This window comes from Rattus norvegicus, chromosome 7 (assembly GCF_021556685.1).
Source record: "Rattus norvegicus strain SHRSP/BbbUtx chromosome 7, alternate assembly SHRSP_T2T, whole genome shotgun sequence".
Lineage (NCBI taxonomy): Eukaryota > Metazoa > Chordata > Mammalia > Rodentia > Muridae > Rattus > Rattus norvegicus.
This window is the reverse complement of record NC_141540.1, coordinates 136,149,548-136,164,943: the sequence shown is the minus strand read 5'-3', so window position 1 is coordinate 136,164,943 and position 15,396 is coordinate 136,149,548. Positions and strand designations below refer to the sequence as shown.

General features: G+C 40.2%; 1 protein-coding gene and 1 long non-coding RNA gene across 3 annotated transcripts in view; one reads left to right on the top strand and one right to left on the bottom strand.

Annotated features, from left to right (window-relative positions):
* Positions 1-15,396, top strand: part of Nell2 (neural EGFL like 2) — a 319,573-nt gene that overhangs the window by 116,715 nt on the left and 187,462 nt on the right.
* On the bottom strand, positions 4,855-8,559 carry LOC120093716 (uncharacterized). Its single transcript, XR_015625920.1, has 3 exons — positions 8,263-8,559; positions 7,028-7,111; positions 4,855-5,075 (listed from the first exon to the last, which is right to left on the bottom strand). It is a non-coding gene; the product is annotated as an uncharacterized LOC120093716 (long non-coding RNA).

Here is a 15,396-nt window from a genome sequence, read left to right as displayed (position 1 = left end):
AAAGTTTGTAAAAGGAAATAGCAATCTCGCTGTCTTTATAAATAGGTAGGTGATCAAAGCTGAGAAAAATGTTTTTGTAGCTGTGAAAACCAAAAGAGCACTTTAACTTTTGGTTAACTTTTAATTTCAGATTTCATAAAATTAAGAGAGATTTGCTTAAAAGGGGGGTAGTGGTGCTTCTTACAGTACATGTGGTTCTGCAGTCATTGGCTCAGACGCAAGCAGACAGTATGAAAAGAGCCTTTGGCCTTCTACACAAGTAGATATTTAATCTTATTATCAGTTCTGCTTTTGGGTTTTGTGGATGTGACTCTTAAAAATGAAGTTGCAATGAAATATGTCCACAATTTGCAAAGATGAAGAGCTGGTTTTAGTGACTACTTTAAGGAAGGAGGTGAAATAGGCTTCCTGCTTCCAATAAAGTATAGACAAAGTGTATTTATGCCGGAGGCTCAGGGGCATCCGACACCTGAGCCTCTCCCTGGAGGCCACTAAGATTGAAATCTAAAATATGAAGAATAAAATATAATTGAGTGGAAGAAATCTAAATTGGTCTACAGATGCCTTTAACAGAGAAATGATTTGTCCAAACCCCCAAACAATGTCTCTTAATGTTTGCCATGTCTTCTGTCTCTCTGTCTCTCATTGCCTCTGTAATTATATTTTAGCTTCTATTACCCCAACCCTATCCCTTTATGACCCCAATTTTCTGACTGGCCCTGTCTGACCCACCCAGAAGCCTGCTTAAGCATTCAATGAATTCTTTATGAAATTCAGTTGTAATTTAATCTTCTCTCCGAGGCTCATTTGGGAGCTTTGTTCTGCTGTCTGGCTTTCTGACTGGAAGGCTGTTGGCAAAGACTGACCCTCATTTTTCACCTCTGTCAGTAGAATCTCAGGGAGAACCCAAACCGTCTTCCAAATATTGGCTCCCATTGCGATGTCTGTGCTTACCCTGTAATACTGGGTTTCTTTTAGAAATACATAGTTCCAATTAGTGATCTGACATCTGTGTTTCTAATCTGTTCTCTGAATCTTTGCACTTAAAATGCTTTCATGCTGCCTCTCTAGCCTCCTCCCCCAGATCATGTGGTATGCTCGAGTCTGGCCATATAGACCCAGTTGAAGAATCCTCCCTCCAGTCAACTCTGCTGTCTTCAGTTATCATGTTACCCAAGAGGGAGAGATCTGAGAATGAGTGTACATTTTTTTTAAATTGAGGAGCAGTAGTCATCCTAATCCTGTTACTTTTCTAGTAGGGAAAGTTTCTGATGACTCTGTCATTTGTTAGTAGTTCAGCCTACTACTACTACTATTACTACTACTGTCTTTTATTAGTGGTTAAGCCTGGTAACCCATTCTGTTTCATAGAATCACCTGATTCTTCTTTCTGCTCCATTCGTCCTACATTAAAACTATACATTTACATGAAAGCACTCATGCTCATGATATCTGTGACATATCTCATTTCCTATTTGTGAACCTCCAGTCTTAATGTGTCAGGACTTGCTAAAATAACTCCTATCCTGTGCAAGTCTTACAACCTCTCATACTAACATGTAATTTAAAAAAACATTAGCCTTCCTACCTATCAGTTCTACTAGATAATTGTGGGCTTCCCTGAATATCCCCTGCTGTGGAGGCTGTAAATAAATATAAATTTCTTCTGACTTGATCTTTAGCAGTACCCATGTGTTAACCATCTTTTAGTCTTGTGACTGATAAAAGGGAAAGCTTGTCCGTGGGGTGTCTTCTTTCTATAAAGAAGGACACAGCCTCTCGTGTGGAGTGGGCTTTCTTTGTTCTGCCCACTGCAGAGTGCTTAGGTAGGTTCTGTAATCTTCCACTCAGTTCTCCTTCCAGCTGCTGGCTTTCATGGTTGACATAACCTCTCTTCATCTTTGTAGTGATAGACGTTTTGCTTGAAGATCTCCCCATTGGATTACACATCACATGTGCACAGGTTTTACAGTGAGGCATAGCCGTGCTTCTTATTCAACCGCTCCTTCTCCCTCTGGGCCTTGGCCCTTCCGCATGACTCTCTGGGGGATGTCCGCATCACCTCTCGGCTTCAGTGCTAACGAACTCACCTTCCACTTCCTGCTCTGACAGAGGAGACTTTGGCTCATTATCTGCTTTACCTAAGCACAGTATTGTCACCTTGGCAGTGCTGCCCCAGAGCACCTAAGTTCTCCCTTACTCTCCCTTCCGAGGAGGGGATACAGTAGTTTCGTTCAGAAGAGACAGAGGCTTCACTGGCATATCAATAATACCTCCTCAGCTCTGTGCCTGATTTCTGGTCCGTTACCTATGACCAGGCTGAGAGAGGCCAGAGGTAATAAAAATGGCAAACATATTTTAAAATAGAATCAGGAAAAAAAATGTCAGGATGGTGACAATAAACATGCTCTCTCCTGTGTGTGAGCATAGCTTCTGGAGCGGAGAGGTGATGTGGGGAGATGGAGACAAGGCTGATGAACGTGGAGTGTGTCTAATGAATAACTCTTGAAGGTGCTGACAATGCATTATTTATCTTCCCACCTGCACAGCAGTTCCCACAATGCAGAATTCCCCAGGGAAATTTCTTCTGCAGCTTGCCTTCAGCCAAACCTGTTGAGAGACTGAATTGAAGGGACAGGCAGCTCCAAGAGGGTCATTACCTGTCAGTCTTTGATTCAAATCCTTGTCTGTGGTCAGGAAGTGATGAGGCAATCCTTCTAGACTCATCTTTTTGTTGAAGGGACTGATTTAATCACACCAGGGCAATGTGGATGAGCAATATTAACTTAATTCTAGGATCTCTGTCTCCAGGGACCATTCTGCCTTTTATAGTCTCTGAATTATTGAAGACTGTGTGCACATTGTCCATAAAATGGTTTCTGTGAAAGTGGAGCAATCTTAATCTTACCATTTTGGCCTCCTCCTCTCTCTTTGCTTGCCTTTAATATTCCCTCTTTGGCATTTGCCTTTTTAAGTGTGAATACCTAGTTTGTAAAGCTGACCTTATTTTTGACTGTGTTCTTCTGGCAAATGGGTAGATATTTTTAGAACTTTTATACTGTCCACTTTTAAAGAATTTGGATTGTGGGACCCAAAGTTGCCTGGCTGTTTCCATCCCATTCAACAGGCAAATTATAGTTTAATTATGGTCCCAAGGAAGCTAAGCATTGCGCTGCATATGGCCCTTTATGAAGTCCCCTTTTAAACACAACATACACCTAGAAGTGACTGAAAATAAAATAGAAATAAAAAGCAAAAATCTCTAACACTGAGTTACTTATGTTTTATCCTTCACATGAATAATATTTAGTATTTCAAAGAAGTAATGATAAAGTTCTTAAATGTAGTTTTAAGCAGTAAACACTATTGTGAACTATAGCCACATCTCTTGCATAGCTTACTTGTGTTATACTTGCCAGTTTTGAGACTGACAACATTCCCTCACTTCTCGCGGGATGCCCTGGAAACCAGCAATCTCCACTCGGTTTCTGGGTTAGACTTTTATATGCCCCATGTGTGGCTTTGAGTGGGAATGGCCTCCATAGGCTCACAGGTTGAATACTTGGTTCCTAGTTGATGTGGAACAGTGTGGGAAGTGTCTTAATTAGGGTTTCCATTGTAGTGAAGAGACACCATGACCAAGACAACTCTTATAAAGGATAACATTTACTTGGAGCATGCGTGCCGGTTCAGAGGTTCAGTCCATTATTATCAAGGCAGGAAACACGGCAGCATCTAGGCAGTCATGGTGCTGGAGGAGCGAGGAGTTTTATATCTTGATCAGAAGGCAGCCAGAAGAAGACTGTCTTCCACGTGGCTGGAAGGAGGGACTCAAAGCCCACCCACACAGTGACACACTTTCTCCAACAAGACCACACCTACTCCAACAAGACCATACTCCCCAATAGTGCCACTCCCTGGGCCAAGCATATTCAAATCACCACAGGAAGTATTCACAGGTGTGGCCATATTGGAGTAGTTATTTCCCAAGGAATGGGCTGTGACATCTCAAAAACCAAGTGCTATACCCACTGTACTCTGCTTTCTGTTTGTGATTTGAGATGTGGGATCTCAACTGTTCCTGCTACCATGACTTTGCTCTGCCGTCATAGGGTCTAATCATCTAGGACTCTATACCCAATTAAAGGCTCTCTTTTATAAGTTTCCTGGTCATGGTGCTTCATCACAGCAAGAAAAGTAGCCTTCAACATGAGCGTGGCATTGCACAGTATTTCTTCTTCTACGTCTAGCTTAGTCTGTGCTGAGTAATGCTCTCTAGACTCATCCATTGTGTGTCAAATGCAGTTTTCATCATTTTGAAGACCGACTAACTTTCCGCTGTACTCCTATGTGTTTCTGCGCTTCAGTGTATGATAATAGTTTCTCTATCCATTCATCTGTGGGTGGATTGATCATTTCCATACATCAATCCATACAGCTGCTAAGAACAGTGCTGTAGTAAATATGGAAGCGTAAATCTCTCCTTTAGATAAAATGATGATGTCTCCTATGGTATATGGCGATCCAGCCACTGATCTCATGTCCTGATTCTTGAGATACTGATTGTACCTCCTGTGGTTTATGGTGCTAGCATTACTGGGTTACAGATACTCATAACTGCTTGTATTCTTTTGAGCAAATCTTTATGTTCCAGATGCTTGTATAGATGTTTGAGATAGTAACACTGATATAGTATGTCTTCTCAATAAATTTCCAGTTAGTGAGAGACACCAGATTACCATACAAGATCCTGGGCACTGCATTCTAGATACACAGAAAGTGGTGGTGATGTATAGAGCGAAGGAAGATCTCCTTTGCTTGTGATAATCAGGGTGAGCTTCTGAAAGAGTCATATCAGGATAAATTGGAAGTTTATTTTTTTCACTATAAAATCTTACCTGACTATTACTAAGAGCTCCCATCACTCAGGTGTTGAGATAATAGCTGTTTTATCATTTATCTTATTAAAATGAAGTTAGTCACACATTTGCTTTAGCCAGATTTCCAACATTTTTCTTTTCATTTAATGGGACACAATGAAGTTAATTCTAAGTGAAATTTGTAGCATCATATGCCTACATCAAAAAAGAGAGAAAGGTATCAAATTAATAACTTAATGATGTATCTGAAGGCGTTGGAAAATGAAAACTTACAACAAGAGACAACAAGAGATATAAAAATCAGACCTGGGATTAATGAAATAGAATTGGAAAAAATACAAAGAATCAATAAAACAGAGTTGGTTCTTTGAAAGGGTTAATTAGATTCACAGATATTTAGCTAGATTAACCTAAAGAGAAAAAAATAAAAATTAATAAAATTAGAGATGAAAGATATGACATTACAATAAACACTGAAGAAATTCAAAGAATCATAAAAATGTACATGTATAATACATAATATACTATGCTGATAGATCTAAAATAAATAGATTAATTTATAGAATTAATTTAAATAGACAACTATCTTCTAGTGAGATACAATTAGTAATTAAAAATGTAACTAAAAGGTATTCAGGGTCAGGTGGACTCAGCCTAGATTTCTATCAGGTTTTCAAGGAAGTGATACCTTGAACATTCTTCAAAACAGAAGAGACATTTCTTAATTATATTCATGAGTCCAGTATTTTTTCACAACAAACCCAGAAAATATCTTGGAGAAGGAGAAGGAGAAAGAGGAAGAGAAGGAAAGAAGGAGGAGTAGGAGGAGGAGGAGGAGGAGGAGGAGGAGGAGGAGGAAGAGGAGGAGAAAGAGAAGGAGAAGGAGAAGGAGAAAGAGGAAGGGAAGGAAAAAGAGGGAGGAGGAGAAGAAAGAGAAGGAAGAGGAAGGGAAGGAAAAAAGAGGGAGGAGAAGGAGAAAGAAAAGGAGGAGAAAGAGGAAGAGAAGGAAAAAAGAAGGAGGAGCAGAGGAGAAAGAAAAGGAGAAGGAGGAGGAGGAGAAAGAGAAGGAGGAGAAGGAGGAGGAGTAGGAGGAGGAGGAAGAGGAGGAGGAGGAAGAGGAGGAGGAGGAGAGTAAGAGTTGTGATAGGCTGACTTTTTTAAGAGTATGAACACAAAATACTCATTAAAATATTTAACCAAATTCAAGAACACATTAAAAAGAATATCTATTATGATCAATTCTGCTCTACCCCAGAAATGCTGGGATGATTTAACATACATAAAACAATAAACATAATCCACTATGTAAACAGATTAGAGGATAAAAATCTGACCATTGCCTTTGATAGAGAGTAAAGCCTTTACAAAATCCAACATCCTGATAAAAACCTTGGAGAGTCTAGGGAAACAAGGGTCATATTTCAACATAATAAAAGCAATATACAGCAAGCCCCCCAGTAACATCTTGCTATAAAGAGAAGAACTCATGCACTTTCTCTAAAACCAGGGACAAGACAGAGATGTCTATTCTCTCCCTTCGTTTTCATCACAGTGCTTGAAGTCTTAGCTAGAACAAGGAGACAATTAAAAGATATAAAGGGGATACAAATAAGAAAGAAAGAAGTAAAAAAAATGTATGCAAATTATATTCTATTTCTAAAAGACCTTAAAGATTCTACCAGAAAATTGTTAGAGCTGATTAAAAGATTCAGCAAAATAGCAGGATACAAAATTAACATAGAAAACTCAGATGCTTTCTTATACACAAACAAAAAACATATTCAGAATGAAATTAGAGAAGCAATTCCATCCACAATAGTGTCAAATATATATGTTGAAATAAATCTAACTTTTTAAAAATTTACAGTGAAATCTTTAAGACTCTGAAGATAGAAACTGAAGGTATTAGAAGATGTAAAGACATCCCATGTTCATGGATTAGTATAATTAATATTTGATTAATATCGTGAAAATGGCTATTTTCCAAAAGCAATATAGAGACTTAAAGTCCTATCAAATTCCACTATAGAATCAACAAAGAAATGGAAAAAATGAGATAAATTTGAGCACCTGCACATATGAGGCCAACAATGCACATTTGAGAAAAACAGCATCTCTAACAAATGGGGGCCAAAATGGATACTTACATATAGGAGAATGAAATGACACCTCTGTCTCTCACTCTCACAAGGTTCAACTCAAAATGGATCAATGACCCCAGTGTCTTGACTCTAATAAAGGGAAATGTAAGCAATATGCCTGAATTGTTAGGTGCCAGGAAAGACTGGACGGGGCACTAATAGTGCAGTTTTTAAGACAACTAGTTGATAAAAGAACCACATGAAACTGAAAAGATCCTTTAGTGCAACAGATGCCATTGTGTGAGTCAAGAGGCAGACTACAAGACGGTAAAACATCTTTACCAGCTAACTATCTGCCGGAGGGTCAGTATTGGTCATTTAAAAAGCTCCAAAAATATGCATAATGAAATACAAACCCAATTTGAAAATTGACATAAGACTAAACAGATAATTCTTGAATGATGAAATATAAGCTATTGAAAGTATTTTTTTAAAATAATTGACATCCTTGGCTATCAGGGAAGTATAAATTAAAACTACTTTGAGAATTCATCTTACCCCAGTCAGAATGTTAAAGGTCAACCACTCATAATGCACGTGTGTGTGTGTGTGTGTGTGTGTGTGTGTGTGTGTGTGTGTGCACATGTGACCCTACCGTACTTACTACTCTTGGACATATACACAAGGAACTCTATATCCTACTGTAGGAATTCTTGTTCATCTGTGCTCATTGCTCCTCTGCTCCCAAACCCAGAGAATGTAAAAAAAGCCTAGAGGTCCATTAACTGATTAATGGATAATGGAAATGTGGTCCATCTATATGTTTTTCAGCCATTAAGGATAAAATTATGAAATTTGGAGGTAATTCGCTGATGCTGGAAATAATCAGCTTGAGTTGGGTAATCCAGAGGTAAAATTTTCCCTGTCAGTTGTGGGGGTTACTGTAGAATATTTAAATACTTGTCTTTCATTATAAATACTCACTGAGTACAGGAAATTACCAGGTAGCCTTGGGGGATGTGGGAGTTTCAGGGGAAGGAAAAAGACCACAGCCTTATAAAGGGCAGATGGTAGTCCTGGAACAAGTAGTGATCCATGGGTAGGGAATGAGAGGACAGGCTAGAGGAAGAAGTGTGAAGAGATATCTAACCCTGAAAATGTGTAAAAAACTAAAACTTCGGAAGCTTCCTAAAATACAACCATATACATCTATAAAAAGATCTTAAATGCAGTTACCCAACAACAAGACAACAGTGCCCTTACTATATATCACAGACTGGCAAAGACAACAGTGCCCTTACTATGTATCACAGACTGGCAAAGAAGAATCCTGGGTCCAGAAATGGTTGTGTCTGTTGGAGCTGTTGAACGATGGAGTCCATAGCGCCCTTGAATGCCACATGATATTGTAATTGCTCTTGGGTACTCCCCAGAACTTGAGGGTATGGCTATGGCCTATTGTTCAACAGTGATTAAAGTACGAAGTCCTCACAGGTGCCCATCGGCAACTGGGTAGATAAAGAAAATGTCTATATACACAGTGGGCGATCTGATTGCTACAATATACAATGGAATACTGTCATTTTGACAAAATGGGGAGATCTGGAAGATAGAATGTTAGGTATGTTGCTAGACAAAGGCAGATTCCACATGCTTTGTCTCCTGTGTGGAAGTTAAAGAGCTTATTTCAGAGCAGAGGAGGGTATCATAGTAATTACTGGAAGAAAATAGGGACGTGCAGGGAATTTGGGGAACAATTCTCAAAACACAGCAAGAGAAGAGTTGTCCCACTGCACACAGTGGTGATTACCAATCACAGCAGCCTATTGTACATTGTATGAATAATGAAATAACTTTGCTCATTATGCTGATTGGTTCAGCACACCAGATCCATATATTGAAATATCCTGACAGGTACTATTCTGTAAAGAAGAATAATAAGAAATCAAAAATAGGCAAAAAAGTATTCTGTACTAAAATATTGTAGACATATTTGTGTTTACAATTAAAATGCTGGTGACACATTCATAGTTGTCTTGCATTTTTTAGTTTAATGATCTTTAAGCAATAGACAAAACTTCCTGTCAGATAATGTAGGGTCTAACAGTCCCACTGAGTATCTATGTGGATATCACTATTCTAATCTTAATGTTTTTTCTCTCCTAAATCATGTTTCCTCTGGATAATAAAGAATAGGTTTTCAGCCTAGCTGTCCTTCAACATCCTGAAAATAAAACCCCAAGCCCCACCCTCAGAGGTTGTTTTTAATTGGTCTAGCATGTTTCTGGGAAATACTTTTAAATGTTCTTCATATTTAAATATGCCTCAGTAGTGGGCTAAGGAATGCTTCCCGGTGTGAGTAGCATTTCCAACTGGATGTTTATTAGGGAGCACACAGCACATTATTACGATTCTGTGTCTTTGTATTAGGACTGCTCCTTCCCAGATGTACTCTACACTAAGAGTTTCCTCTGCCCGCGCTCCTCTCAATGGTGCCTCCTATGTGAAGCTCTTGAAGGACTATGTACAGGCTCTGGGTTGTAAGTTGGTGCTCCTGGACATGTGTACCATTGTTCCCTAAACCTTGCTGATACCCCTTGACATTAGGGAAGGGGACTTCTTACTTGGCAGGAGGTTTTCTATAACTTTTCCTCATTTGAGATTTGACCATGCTGTCCATATCTTATGAACTGATAAGCTTCTCCGGTGTCTTCTTTCGTTGGCTTTCTTCTTTTCTTTAAACTCGGACTGCACAAGTTTGCTTTTTAAATTTTTGCGCCCAGTTATTCTTTCTTCTGTCCAGGGTCCTCCTGCAGAGCCCAGTTAATGTTGTCCTCATCCAAGTAGTGTGGCTATGTCCACCATAGCATCAGTCACCTACCAGGACCCTGTAGTGGAGGAAACTGACTTCCTCTGCTTCCTGGTAGCTGTCAGCTGACTGTAACCACTGCTCTTGTGAGTCCATGAATGTAACCGCCTGTTACATCCAGAGCCACTTCGACAGTAGTCCTTCTAGCCCCGCCGCCCCCATTCTTACAATCTTCTGCCTTCTCACCCCACATGAACCCTGAGCCCTGGCTGGAGAAAATGTGTCATAAGTGGGCAAGAACTTCACAGTAATCTACTCTCTGGGTTTTGATCACTTGTGCTTGTATTATTTTTTTACCTCCGACTACTGCAATGAGAGGCATCCCTGATGAGGAGTAATGCTAGATTAACCTGTAGGTATGAGGATAAGTATTTAGAAGGCAGCTGGATACTGTATTAGCACAGCAAAATGATAGCACTGAGTTCTTGCCTCAGGTCTAAGACTTCCATATCCGCAGGTCCTTCAGAATGAGTTCCCTTCCGTTGAGTGCACCTGACATCTCGTTCCGCAGCGCTCAGTTACCCCTCAATATATTCATGTTGTACCATTATGCATCTCTCAGAGAACTGCACCTTAAAAATGTCCTCCCTCTACAGCTGTTTTGCCAACACTGGCCCTGTTCATGTTTTGCGTGCCTGGGATCTTCCCACATTATTTCCTGAAGTACCAATGTGTGTGACTTATAGCCACGTGGATCATGCTTTCCAGTGCACATGGTATCTGTGTCCAGTTGCCTCATTGTACTATCAGAACAGCACAAAGCTAAAAGGTGTCGCCATTGTGGGAAAAACATTTCCCAAGATTAACTCAAAGAGCAGATGTTTTGCATTTTGACCAAATCTACTAGATATTCAATACCAAGCGAGCATACACAGAAGTGTTGTCAGATGGTTTCCAATTCTGGCTTTGAAATATTTGACAATGTGCAAATTTCCCCTCTTTATCGTATGTGTTCTACTTTCCTTGTCAATGAATGTGTCACCTCTTGGTTATTTCTGTTCCGTTACGCTAACGGGTCTAGGTATTGACACAATACTGTATTAGCTTCAATTCCTTATCACCATTCATTAGAACTTATTTGTTTTTAATCACCTGAGTCCTTAACAGATTCTTTAAGTTATTTTTTCTTAAAATAATCTCCTTTATAGAATGCAGACTGGAATAGGGGATTGAAGGATGGCACAATGCTTCGTAGCACAGGTTGCTTGGTTTCCTGCAGCCAATAGCAACACAATAGTGTCTGTAACTCCAGTTCCAGGGGATCCAACACCCTCCTCTGGCCTCAGTGGGCACCAGGCACTCAATTAGCACACAGATGCACACAGGCAAAACACCCACACACAGTAACAAAACAAATCAGAATATAATGCTTGTTGCATAAAAATAGTTCTAGTTTATATTTTAACTTGTAACCTAAGGAATTTTGACATTAATAACTTAATTAATGTCATGCATGCCTATGTATTCAGTGTATGCATGCTTACAAGGGAGACGGCATAGTGGTGTTGGTCCAAGGACAACCTGGAGAGTCAGTTCTTTCTGTTCACACGTAGTTTCTGGAGATTGACCTCAAGGCATTAGCCTTAGTGGTCTCCATCTTTCCCACCTCAACCCACTAGCCATCCCATTGGTTGCCATTTAACTGGGCAAAATTAAGTTAAAATCAACCCTGCTGTCCCCAGTCCCTCTTGCCCGTAGCTCACTATAACCTTTGATCTTGTTCTTTAAATACTCAGTTTTTCCAGTGTATAGATTTCATAACCCAAAGGCTGATCTGGGTACAGTCTAAAGACTTCACAACCCAAAGGCTGATCTGGGCACGGTCTTTTGAAATTTTCCTCTTGTTCTATTCTGGAAGTTATTTTTGTTCTTTTCTACTTCCTGGATCCTCACTGGTGCTAGATTTATGGTATTTCAGTATCTGTTCTCTTTTTTGGGAGAATAGACTACTGACCTAGATTGAGGCCCCCTCAGATCCGTATCCTTTAAGCTTGTGGAAGCCTGGTAGGTGCTCAGGTGGGAAAAGGGAGTTGGGCATCGCCTCTCAGGATCTGTGTCCCTAAATCTGATGTTAGTTTTGCAAACAAGTAAATTCCCAAACAATTAATGAGATTTAGTTACAGGAAGCAATCATGTATAATTGATGAATTTGTGAATTATTTAAGCACCCTGGAACTTTGTTCTTCTTAAATAGGACTGGCTCATAAAAATTGGGGGAGATGGGAGGAAACATTTTCTCATGGAGTTGTCCAATTATAGACATGATTTGAGTCTCTTATAACTGATGCCAAAAGCTTGCTACTGTAACAGAGATAAAGGAATACGCCCTTCTCTGTTACAGATGCTTGGCTTCTTTTGGGGGGAATGGTCTATGAGAAGCAGCCTGTAGAACCTTCCTAATTAAGACTCAAACTCCAAAAAGTGAGACTGAAGGAGAAAATTTGTTTTACTTATTTTCGTCAACCTGGAAGCTGAAAGAGCATTTACCTACAAAAAAAAAAGGTTTAAAGGAAAAGTGAAAAGATAAGAAAGAACCAACCTTAAGGTTTAGTCATGCAGGGTTGTACTGGGTCTCAGGAAACTGAACTCGAAATGAGACTCGGTCCCCCTTCTCAGGTAGAAATGCATTTTAAAAAACAAGCAACCGAACAGACAGAAGGGCTGTGTGCTCAGCACTACAGGCAAGATTTAAGCATTGTAAAAGGGCCCAGAGAGATTAGCTCCTGTCAGCTATTGGATAAGCCTTTTACTCTGACCATGCTAGGAACTGACAGCACATAAGTTCAGATTACAAAACATTTGGGGCTGTGCAGAGCGCGCACAGCTGACCTGACTTTTCCAATGACGAAGCATCTGTGGGTATGTCTGTTGAATGCTCCTGCCCCCTGCATGGGTTTATTGTACATTCTTTTATCAAAAAAATAACAAAGCACAGATATGCATAATAGTAGTTACTGAGAAAATTTCCCCTCCAGTCAACTGCCTCTGGACATCACCAACAAATGGCTCTCACCATGTCACCACGTAATAGCTGCCAGAGCTCCTGGTGTGTCTGAGGAGGCTCCTGAAAGAAACCCAGAATTCAAACCTTCTTATGAAATGCTACCTCTGATAGACCATGCATTCCACCCAAAGATTATCTACTCTTGGTACACTCCAAAGGGATTTTAAAGAAGCAGTATACACCACAGCATCTCCCCACTGAGTCACCTCTACCAGCCTTTGTGTCTTTAACTTTTCTTTCTTGGTGTCTCTGTTTTTCTTTTCAAATTACCAGTATTTTTCAGTTTTTGAGATGAAAATATAAGTGCATCATTTCTTCCTCCCTTCTCCTCCAACGGAACCCTCCCCCATACTCCTCCCTGCGCTCTTTTCAATCCATGGCCTCTCCTTTTATGAATTCTTGTTGCATAATGTATGTGCACGTATAACATATTCTTAAGTATAACCTGCTCAGTCTGTATAATGACACTCCTGTGTGTATTTTCAGGGCTGACCATTAGGGATCGGATAAGCAATTTATCCAGTGTGGTGGGGAAATCTATCTCTCCAGGTCTCAGCATGCCTGAGTGGCCTGTGGTTCTCTGGATAGGGTCGAGGCCTTGTGAGCTTTTCCCCATTAACCTTGGTGGGTCCATCACTCTTGTTCTTGTCCAGCTCATGTTTGGGGGGTGGGGGAGGTCACGTTGGTGAGACTTATGGGTTCAGCTTCTGATCACAGTAAGACACAGATCTCACAGTCAACTCAGATCCTCTGACTCTTATCATCTCTCCTCCCCTTCTTCTGCAATGGTCTCTGGGCCTTCAGTGTAGGAGTGTTTTGTAGATGGCTCCACGACTTCGCATTTTGAGCGGTTGTGTTTTCTGTCATGGTCTTATTCTATTGCAAAGAGATGAGGCCTGAGGACTACTGTCTTTAGTATGTAGAATGTAGTATTTAGAATGTACTTCGAGATTTTTGTCCTTTAGGAAGCTCTGGTTGTAGGTTCTCCAAAAATCATGACCTCACTAGACCTCTGTAGCTCGCTAGGCTTCCAGCCACAGGCAGTGTTCACTCTAAAGGTGTTGGGAAGTTGAAATAGATAACATGTAGTTTCCCTCTATCTATTGTAAAGAGAAACCAAATACGGAGCCAGCGAGCAGACTTTAGATGTGAGATATGACTTACCCTTCTGATTATATATTCTAAAATATTTCAGTTGGATTTGAGTCTTTTTCTATGCCAGATTGTGGAAGTTAATTTGAAATTCACTGGGGGAAATTATAGTTCGTAGCTCTGCATTAAATACCAGTAAATCAGGATTTTATTGTGCAATTTCGAATTTTCACAGTTTTACTGGCTTCTTTTACTTATCTGTTTCTCAGGCTGTGGTTATTCGTCATTTCCCACTTTCTAACAACTGACAACTGTCACTTCTGCCTCAATTTTGTCTCAGGCCTTTCCAAGATGCTATTTGCACTGTCCTAATGGGTGGGAGTAAAAGTAATTAACATGAATTACTTTTGCAGGTTCCTCTATAATTATGGTACCAGAGACTGGAATGCATGGTGTGTACCATAGCTTTGGTAAAATGTATATACCTATTGTGGTATCACCCTATCGATTTTCCCAATGCTGTCATGAGTGTTGCTAGTTAATTCTGAAGAGGTTGCGCATGTGAAATTCTGGCTGACAAAAATCGCATAATTCATGACCCTAACAGCACTCCTCAGAGTGACAGGAACAGCAATGATAGTGACTGTGATAGGTCACAGTCAGAGGAAGCATTGCCACTGATGTGGGCCAACTGCTGTGACCTCTTCTGACTTCAGAGGGGTTAGCTGCTTCATAAACAAAGTGAAATGACTGAATGACTGAACACATCCTCTCAGATGATCCGTATGTGGAGATATATGGAGTTTCACTTTATCACATCGTAAGCTACATGCAATCTAACAGTTCAACATGGATTTTTAATGTCATAATCACAGCATCATGCTTCCAACAGTTAAAGGTTTTGAAGCTTAGGGCTATAGGCTGAGTCACAGGGAAGTTACTGATGTATATGCACTCAGACACACTTCCGGATCTGCAATGACATTAGGAAAGAAATGAAGGCTTTCTGACTATAGACCCTGGCATGCAATTAAATTAAAACAGAGCTCACTGATGCGAAGTTCTAGGAAGGGAACTTGTATCCTGGCAGATCACTGGGGAATGGCAGATGCTCTTCAGTTCTGGGAATCTGGATCTGGTCTCACATTGCAGCATCACAGCCATCCCTGAGACTTTCAGACTTTCATGGGAAGAACTTGGTTGAAAACACAATATGGAACTCATTCACCTTGGCTCCTAGGTCTTCCTTGGGCTCAGTGTCCAATTTTACCCTCTGGCTATCCATCAAAACCTACATTAAAAAAAAAAGAAGTCTGTGTTCTTTCTTCAAAACTTGTTCATTCAGCATTTTACTCTTTCCTGCTCTTCTTTGGGTCTCTGCTTGTGAGGAGACCTCTTAAAGGTCCACAGTGAGCAACCTTTCGGAGCTCTTTGTCCCCAGTTCCATTGTCTTTCCTACTCTGAATTCTA